This window comes from Echinops telfairi, unplaced genomic scaffold (genome assembly GCF_000313985.2).
Source record: "Echinops telfairi isolate 266 unplaced genomic scaffold, ASM31398v2 ScPeMD7_6;HRSCAF=24_1, whole genome shotgun sequence".
Classification (NCBI taxonomy): domain Eukaryota; kingdom Metazoa; phylum Chordata; class Mammalia; order Afrosoricida; family Tenrecidae; genus Echinops; species Echinops telfairi.
This window is the reverse complement of record NW_022103903.1, coordinates 10094379-10102682: the sequence shown is the minus strand read 5'-3', so window position 1 is coordinate 10102682 and position 8304 is coordinate 10094379.

Below are 8304 nucleotides of genomic sequence, written 5' to 3'. Positions count from 1 at the left end.
TGATAAGAGTTGTATGAGCCCCTAATAAAATTATTTTATAAAAGAGAAGCATGGATGGGTAGACTTGTCGCAAGTATTTTGAACATAGTGTCAGGAGAAATCAACCCCTCGAAAATAGTACCATTTTTGGTCTAGTAGAGGGGAGTAAAAAAAGAGGAAGACCATCAAGGAAATGTGTTGACATAGCTGGTTCACCCATGAACTCTAACATAATAATGATTACTAGGATGGTGCAGGGCCAGACATGTTTTGGTGAATATAGGGTCAGTTTTGTTGAATATAGGGTCACTATGAGTCAGAACTAATTCTATGATACCTAACAATAACAGCATTAGTTATAAACCTACTTTGGAGAGAGTTGTCTCTTATGCTATTTATAGAGGATTAGGGTGTGTGTTATTCTGGGTAGACTAGAGAAACAAATTTCATAGACACATGTTTTTTAAAATCATTTTATTGGGGGCTCATACTACTCTTATCACAATCCATACATCCATCCATTGTGTCATGCATATTTATACATTTTTTGCCATCATCATTCTCAAAATATTTTCTTTCTACTTGAACCCTTGGTATAAGCTCATTTTCCCCTCCCTCCCCCATCCTCCCTCCATGACAAACCCTTGTTAATTTATAAATTATTATTACTTTTTCATGTCTTATGCTGTCTGATGTCTCCCTTCACCTAATTTTCAGTTTTTCGTCCCCCAGGGATCGGGTTATATGTAGATCACTGTGATCTGTTCCTACTTTCTCCCTCACCTTCCCCTTCACCTCCTGGTATCGTTACTATCATTATTGGTACTGAGAGGTTTATCTGTCCTGGATTCCCTGTGTTTCCAGCTTGTCTGTACCAGTGTATATCCTCTGGTCTAGCAGAATTTGTAAGACAGAATTGGGATCGTGAGAATGGGGCAGGTGGGGGTTGGGGGGCAGGAAGCATTAAAGAACTAGAGGAAAGTTGTATGCTTCATCAGTGCTATAGGGCACCCTGACTTGCTCATCTCCTCCTTGTTACCTTTCTGTAAGGGGATGTCCAGTTGCCTACAGATGGGCATTGTGTCTCTACTCCACACACACCCTCATGCACAATGATATAATTTTTTTGTTCTTTGATGCCTGATACCTGATCATATTGACCCTTCATGATCACACAGGCTGGTATCCTTCTTCCATGTGAACTTTGTTGCTTCTCAGCTAGATGGCTGCTTGTTTAGCTTCAAGCCTTTAAGTCCCCAGATACTGTATCTTTTGATAGCCCTGCACCATCAGCTTTCTTCACCTATTTGCTTATGCATCTGCTTTGTCTTCAGGGATTGTGTCAGGAAGGTGAGCATCATGGAATGCGTTTTATAGAAGAAAGTGGTTTTTTTTGTTGTTTTTTTAACAAATTGTTCTTGCTTTAAGGGAGTACTTGAGTAGAGGCCCAATGTCCACCTGTTACCTTAATACTAAAATTATAAATACATGTGCATAGATCTATTTCCCCATCATCATATATATAAGTATGTCATATATATGTCATATATATAAATATACATGCCTATATTTAGACCTCTATAAATGCCCTTTGCCTCCTAGTTCTTTCCTCTATTTCCTTTTACTTTCCTCTTGTCACACTATCATGTTCAGCCTTCATCTGGGTTTCGGCAATTCCCCTTGGTTACATTGCCCTTGATCAGCTTTACCAGGCCTCCGTACCCTCCTAGTCATCAATTTTGGATCACTTGTTTTACCCTTATTCCTGGGTTTGGTAACAATCACTTCCTTTCCCCCACCTCCCCGTCTCTCATATCCCCCCAGAACCGTTGTTCCCATTGTTTACTCCTCCTGATTGTTTATCCTGCCAAACTTATCTAGATAGACTTACAGAGATAATAATATGCACAAAAAACAAGACAGAGCAAGACAAAGCAACAGAAGAAAATGACAACAACAACAAAACCAATGACAAAAAAAACCTGTAAATAGTTCTAGGTCTGTTTCTTGACCTTTAGGGGTGAGTCTGATGGGGTGCCACACCCTGGTCCCAAAGTTTATTTTTGGTATTCCCTGGGGACTTCTTTGCTCTGCTCTCCTTGCTGTTCTGTTGCACACCCTTAGTGTTTTGCCTCAGTGTGGTGGGGTCAGATTGGGTGTAATTCCTGCACTGACACTCATATTTTATAAAAGAGAGTTTAATATAAAGAGTAGTATACATTAAGAAAGCATCCCAACCCAGTCCAGTCTAAGCCCATAAATCCAACATTAGCCCATATGTCGAATACCAATCTACAAAGTTCTCCATCTCACAAAACAGATGCAATGATGCCGACTGCAGGAGGAAAGCTGAGTCAGTGAATGTGTAAGCATCTCAGAGCTGGCAGGGGTCTCCACATGGGTGCTGCAGCACCCAGGGCTGCATCAGGGTAGGTCCATGTGGCTTCTCCTCTGAGATGTCTTGCAGGAAGTGAGCCTTGCCAGCTGAAGCAAGGAACTTGCTAATGAAGCCACACACTGGTCTGATCATCACAAAGCAAGAGACCTGAGAACCAGAAGAGCGAGGCTCACTGAGCCATTTATCTTTCTGCCTTTCAATTAAACTGCCCTTTAATTAAGCCCACATATGTTCATTGGCCAGGTTGGCACAAGAAACCTAACTATTACTGGGTGGAATACATTTTGATTCTATACCATACTTCAGGGTATGATGCAAGGCATCCAATTATATTTCCTTGGGGCAACAGCCTGAAGAAGGCAAAAAAAAATCCCTTATCCAAGCCACGTTTGTGACTTTGCTTGCCCCTCTGAGAATGGCAGAAGCAAGAGAGCACAGCTTTCACGTTTGAATGTTTTGCTTCTTGCTCTGTATCCTGCCTCTGGCTTTTCTCTGCCTGACCTCTGATTCTCAGGACTTCTGCTCTAGCTCATCGCCTGATCCAAGGTTCCTAGCTTCTGCTGATTTGTGGATGAGGAGGACGCCCTCAGACAGCACTCTCAATTTTGGATTTCACACTTACCAGTGTCCAAAACTATGTGAGACATTTTCTCAACTGTTTGTGAGTTCTGTGAGTTCTTTCAGGGAATTCTAGAATGCTAGAACATGAAGGAATATGCGAAGTGGGGAGTGGTAACTGATATCAGGACAGTGGAGTAGAATACTGTTTTGATATCAGGGACAAGGGAGTAGAATACTGTTTTGATATCAGGGACAAGGGAGTAGAATACTGTTTTGATATCAGGGACAAGGGAGTGGAATACTGTTTTGATATCAGGGACAAGGGAGTAGAATACTGTTTTGGAAAAGTTTGACATTACTCCTTTGCTCTCTCTTGTGGTCTCCTGCCTTGGCCATTCATCTTGGTGTGGCATGGCCTCTAGCCCCTCTGTCCCTTCAAGCAGTGAAGACTCTAGAACAGTGGTTTTCAATCTATGGGTCGTGATCCCCTTGAGGGTCGAGTAACCCTTTGACAGGGGTCACCCAATTCATAACAGTAGCAAAATTACAGTTATGAAGTAGCAATGAATATAATTTTATGGTTCTGGTGTCATCACAACTTGAACTATTAAAGGGTCACACCACTAGGAAGGTTGAGAACCATTGCTCTAGAATGTTCTCTGCTGGTGAGTCTTCTTTCTTGATGATCCCAGGAATTCTTTCTGCTTCTAAGATGATCCTCTGAAAAATTGAGGTAGGGCTTTCTTTGATGGAGATGTAGTTTTGTCTTTCAGCCAGCCATACCCCCAAGGAAATAAAGGGTTGTAATCTGATGCACATGTAGTCTGGTGAATATTCAGAAGTCATTCCACCTTGCTCCTTACCATTAGCATAACTTTTTCCAAAAGGGCATTGCTAATATGGGAAAGATGTTAAAATTTATAATATATTACAAAAGTGATTCTGTATAGAGGCGTCATAGGTGAAATTTCATTTCACCACATATACCCATCAACATGTGGCAAAATGCTTGTGAAAAATACCCAAACACATAGTCCTCATGTGTGTTGGGCTCGGTTTTCTAGAGAAACAAAACCAAGGACTCTCTTATTTAAGAAAGAACTTTATATCACAAAGTAATTTTATATCAAGAAAGCATCCCATCCTAGTCCAACATAAGTTCATGGGTCTGATGTTAGCCAGAACACTCTATAGGCCAATGACAGAAAGGTGACGAAGTAAGGAAATCATAGGGTGATGGGTGCAGAGTTTTCTGGATCCAAAGTTCATGGTATTTTGGCAGGGCAAATTGGAGATGGGCTCCCAAGGTCAAAGACCCACATAGGGTCAACCCTAGAGGCAGAGTCCCAGCAATGATGAAGGCAAAGGACAAAGGAAGAAGAAGGAAAAGTCCCTCATTGTTTTTCTTATTAAAAAGGCCACAACTCCAACAAGATTTCTTCTGGTGTGACCTGGTTGATAGGTTGGATTCTACACTCACCCTTCACACCTCCAAGGTGACATAAAAACTCCACTGCTACACAAAGTCATAGTATTTTCAGTTGCCTCATATGCATGTGAAAATGGGACAAGGAAGAAGGAATCCCTAAGAAGCACACAATCACTGGTGGTGTAGTGGTTAACAGTTGGACTGCTAACAGCAAGGTCTGTAGTTCAAAACCACCAGCTGCTCTGTGAGAGAAAGGTGAAGCTTATTACTCCCATAAAGAGCTATAGTCTCGGAAACCCACAGGGGCAGTTCTATGCTGCCCTTTAAGGGTCCCCATGAGTCTCCATAGATTTGATAGCAGTGAATTTGTTTTTGGAAAAGTAACTGATGCATATGAAGAAAAAGACTGAATAGAACATGTGCTACCACAAAAAATAAAGAAATATCTTTTGGAAGAAATGTAACCAGAGTGTTCCCAGAAATGAGAATGGTGCTACTTTATCTCATGTACTTTGGACATTTGTCAATATGTCCCAGTCTCTGAAGAAATACAGCACAATGGTAAAGAAGAAAGTCCAGGGAGAAAAGAGAGGGTGCCACAAGAAGATCGATTGACACAGTGTTATAAAAGCTAAAACATATAAGTGATCATGAAGAATTTGCAGGATGGAGTACTGTTTCCTTCTGTTGTAGATAGAGTGACTGAATTTGGACTTGCGTGATGGCACCCAAGAAAGCCCACTACACATATCACCATGCCAATAAGCATAAAGACCAAAGCTTTAAGAGTTGTCATTATAAAATCACATTCACATTCTGACCCTATTGTAGTCAATTATACTGGTGCACATTCTTTAATGTATTTGTTATTCTGATGTTGGTTCGCATCCAGTCTCCCTGTGTGCAGAGATGAACTTCTCCATAGACTTTTCAAGGTTCTGAGTTTGCATAAATATGCCAGGCCTTTCTTCTGAGGCACCTCTGGGTGGGTTCATTTCACAGCTTTATCATTTGCATCCCGTAGGAACTCCTTTAACATTGCTCAGCCTAATTTTAATAGGAATGATGATTATTATACCTCAATCTTAGGATTGTTGTGCAATTTATGTATAATTATGTTGCTGTTAAGTACTATTTCATAAGTAAAACTGTTTTTTTTTAATTATTAAGAGATCATTTTATTGGGGGCTCTTACAAGTCATTACAATCCATAAATCCATTATATCAGGCATATTTGTACATATGTTGCCATCATTTTTTTCTAGACAGTTACTTTCCATTGGTATCAGCTCCTCTTTTTCCCTCCCCGCTCCTGACCACTTGATATATTATGAGTTATCATTTTCATATCTCACACTGACCACTGTCTCCCTTCCCCCACGGATTCTGTTGTTCTCCCCCCTGGTGGGGGGTGAGTGGTTATGTGCTGATCATTGTGTTTGATTCCTCCTTTCTCCCCGCCCCTCCACCCCCTCCTTCCCCTACCCTTCTGGTGTCACCATTCCCATTCCTGTTCCTGGATTGCATGTGCCATGAGCTCTTGTCTTCGGTCTAGTCCGAAGTGAGAGGCAGCAATGGGGTCATGATAATGGAGGGTGAGAAAGCCTCAAGGAATTAAAGGAATGTTGTGTGTCTCATCGGTCCTTCACTGTGCCCCAGTTCACTCATCCCTTCCCTGTGACCCCTCTGTTGGGGGATGTCCCATTGTCTACAGATGGGCTTTGGTCCTATGCTCTGACACCTTTGTTCTCAACAATATGTTTTTGTTTGTTTGTTATGGAACTTCTGATGCTTGTTGCCTGGTCCCAATGACATCTTATGATCGCACAAACTGGTGTACTTCCTCCATGTGGTTTTGTTGCTTCTCTACTAAATGGCTGCTTGTTTAACTTCAAGCCTTTAAGACCCCACACACTACATCTTTAAGGGCTGGGCACCATCCAATTTCTTCACCACATTGGCTTATACACCTATTTTGTCTTCAGTGATAGTTCCAGGAGGATGAGAATCACAGAATGACGGTTCATTAGAACAAAATGTTCTTGTATTGAGGCAATGTATGAGCAGAGGCTTGAAGTTCATCCACTACCTCAGTGAATTGCCATATAAATATACGTACATAGGACAATACCTCTATTTTTATGGATTAATGTATTTACATATGTAGACACCTAAGCTTATGCCTCTACCCACAGCTTTGCTTCCTAGGTCCTGCCTCTGTTTCCTTTTGGCTTCCTCCTGCCCCACAATCACGTTTATCCTCTTAGTACTTCTTATCAGCTAGATAGCTATTGCTCCAACACCCCCAGGACCTCTACATCCTCCTTTGTGCTGGTTTTAATTCCCTAGTTGTTCCCCTGTCTATGTCCTGGTTTGCTCACCGCACCCTTCCCCCGCCACCTCCCCCCACCCCCAAGTCCCTGTGGTACCATCAGTCATGTTGCTTTCTCCTTGGCTTGCTTCCCATACCTATTTTATATTTTATATATATGACATAGACCAAACAAAAAGAAAACAAAAGATTAAAAAAAGAAAAGGAAAAGAGCGTACATAATTCCAGGTTTGTCCATTGACCTTTATGACGCTCTCCCCACTGTTCCTGGGGGAATTCTGGGAGCTGCCCCTCCTATCCTGAAGTCTATTTGGGGGGCTCTTTAGGGGCTTTGTGGCTTGGCTTTGCTCCTGTTGCTGATCTGTTATGTTCTCTTCTTGGTTTGCCCCATTGTGGGGGGCTGGGGGGGGTGGCGTTTAGACCACACTACCACCCTGCTGTGTGTCCCCAGTATTGTCCTCTGTCGTGGCATGCTCCAGTAATGGGGCAACATGTCTTGAGCTGTTGTAGGTCCTACAGTCCTCTCCGTGCCTCAGCAGCTCCATGCAGGGACATCACCCTCTGGGCTTGGTGTATCCATATGGGGTCAAGACCGTCCCTTCCTCTTCTCCCTTCTTGATTTGCTTCCATGTGGGCGTGGTATGCCAACCCCTCTCCCTAACCTGTAGGTTTAGTGCTGTTCTTCTAGTGAGGGGGTCAGTTTGGCTCTGGATGGGGCTGGCCCTGTAGTCCAGTCTTTTCATGCATTCCTCCATGTATTACATTGCCCTCCTGGTATGGCATGCCATGGTGGGGTCTGCATGTACACTCCCAATTCTGTGGAGACACAACCAATACTCTCCCCCTGGGTGGATTAGTGCCCTGTCCCCCCCATGCCATCATCTCACTTTCACCATCACCCCCCTTTCCCCTTTTCCCCTTCTTGTGTTGGGTTAACATGTATATCCTTGGGTTTGGTCTGACCTTCACCCAACTGCCTCTACCTCAATCTGTATATTGTGAGATACGTGGCTTTTCTTCTATGATAGGTAAAACTGTTTTAAAAAGAAAACAAACCTTCTATAACCATAAGGCAACATGCATTATTGATACTTTAAAATAGAAAAGTTAGCCTGTGTATTGTTAATGATGAGGAAAATTAGAAGTGTAAATTTAACTTCTTTAAGATTTATACAAAAACGCTTACAATGTTCTCATTAATATGAAAACAGTGACCAAAGCATTTGGCATACCAGTGTGACTCACCTAACTATCAAGATCCTTGGAGATGGGTGAAAGGAAAATATTTTCTTCAGGTTTTAATGAGTGTATCTGTCACTATAATAGTTCTGAAATAACCTCGGATGCTAAGCTGGAAGAGCTAAGTACACTCAGTCCATTTTCCCATTCAACAAATATTTCCTAGACTCGGGATAAAAAAACATAATATGGTCTTAACACTCAAGGGACTTATAAAATTCTCACAAAGCCTTATCAAGATAATGTCTCAAAATGATTGACCTTTTTTTTTTTTAAACATTTTATTAGGGGTTCATACAACTGTTATCACAATCCATACACACATCAATTGTGTAAAGCGCATTTGCACATCATTCTCAAAACATT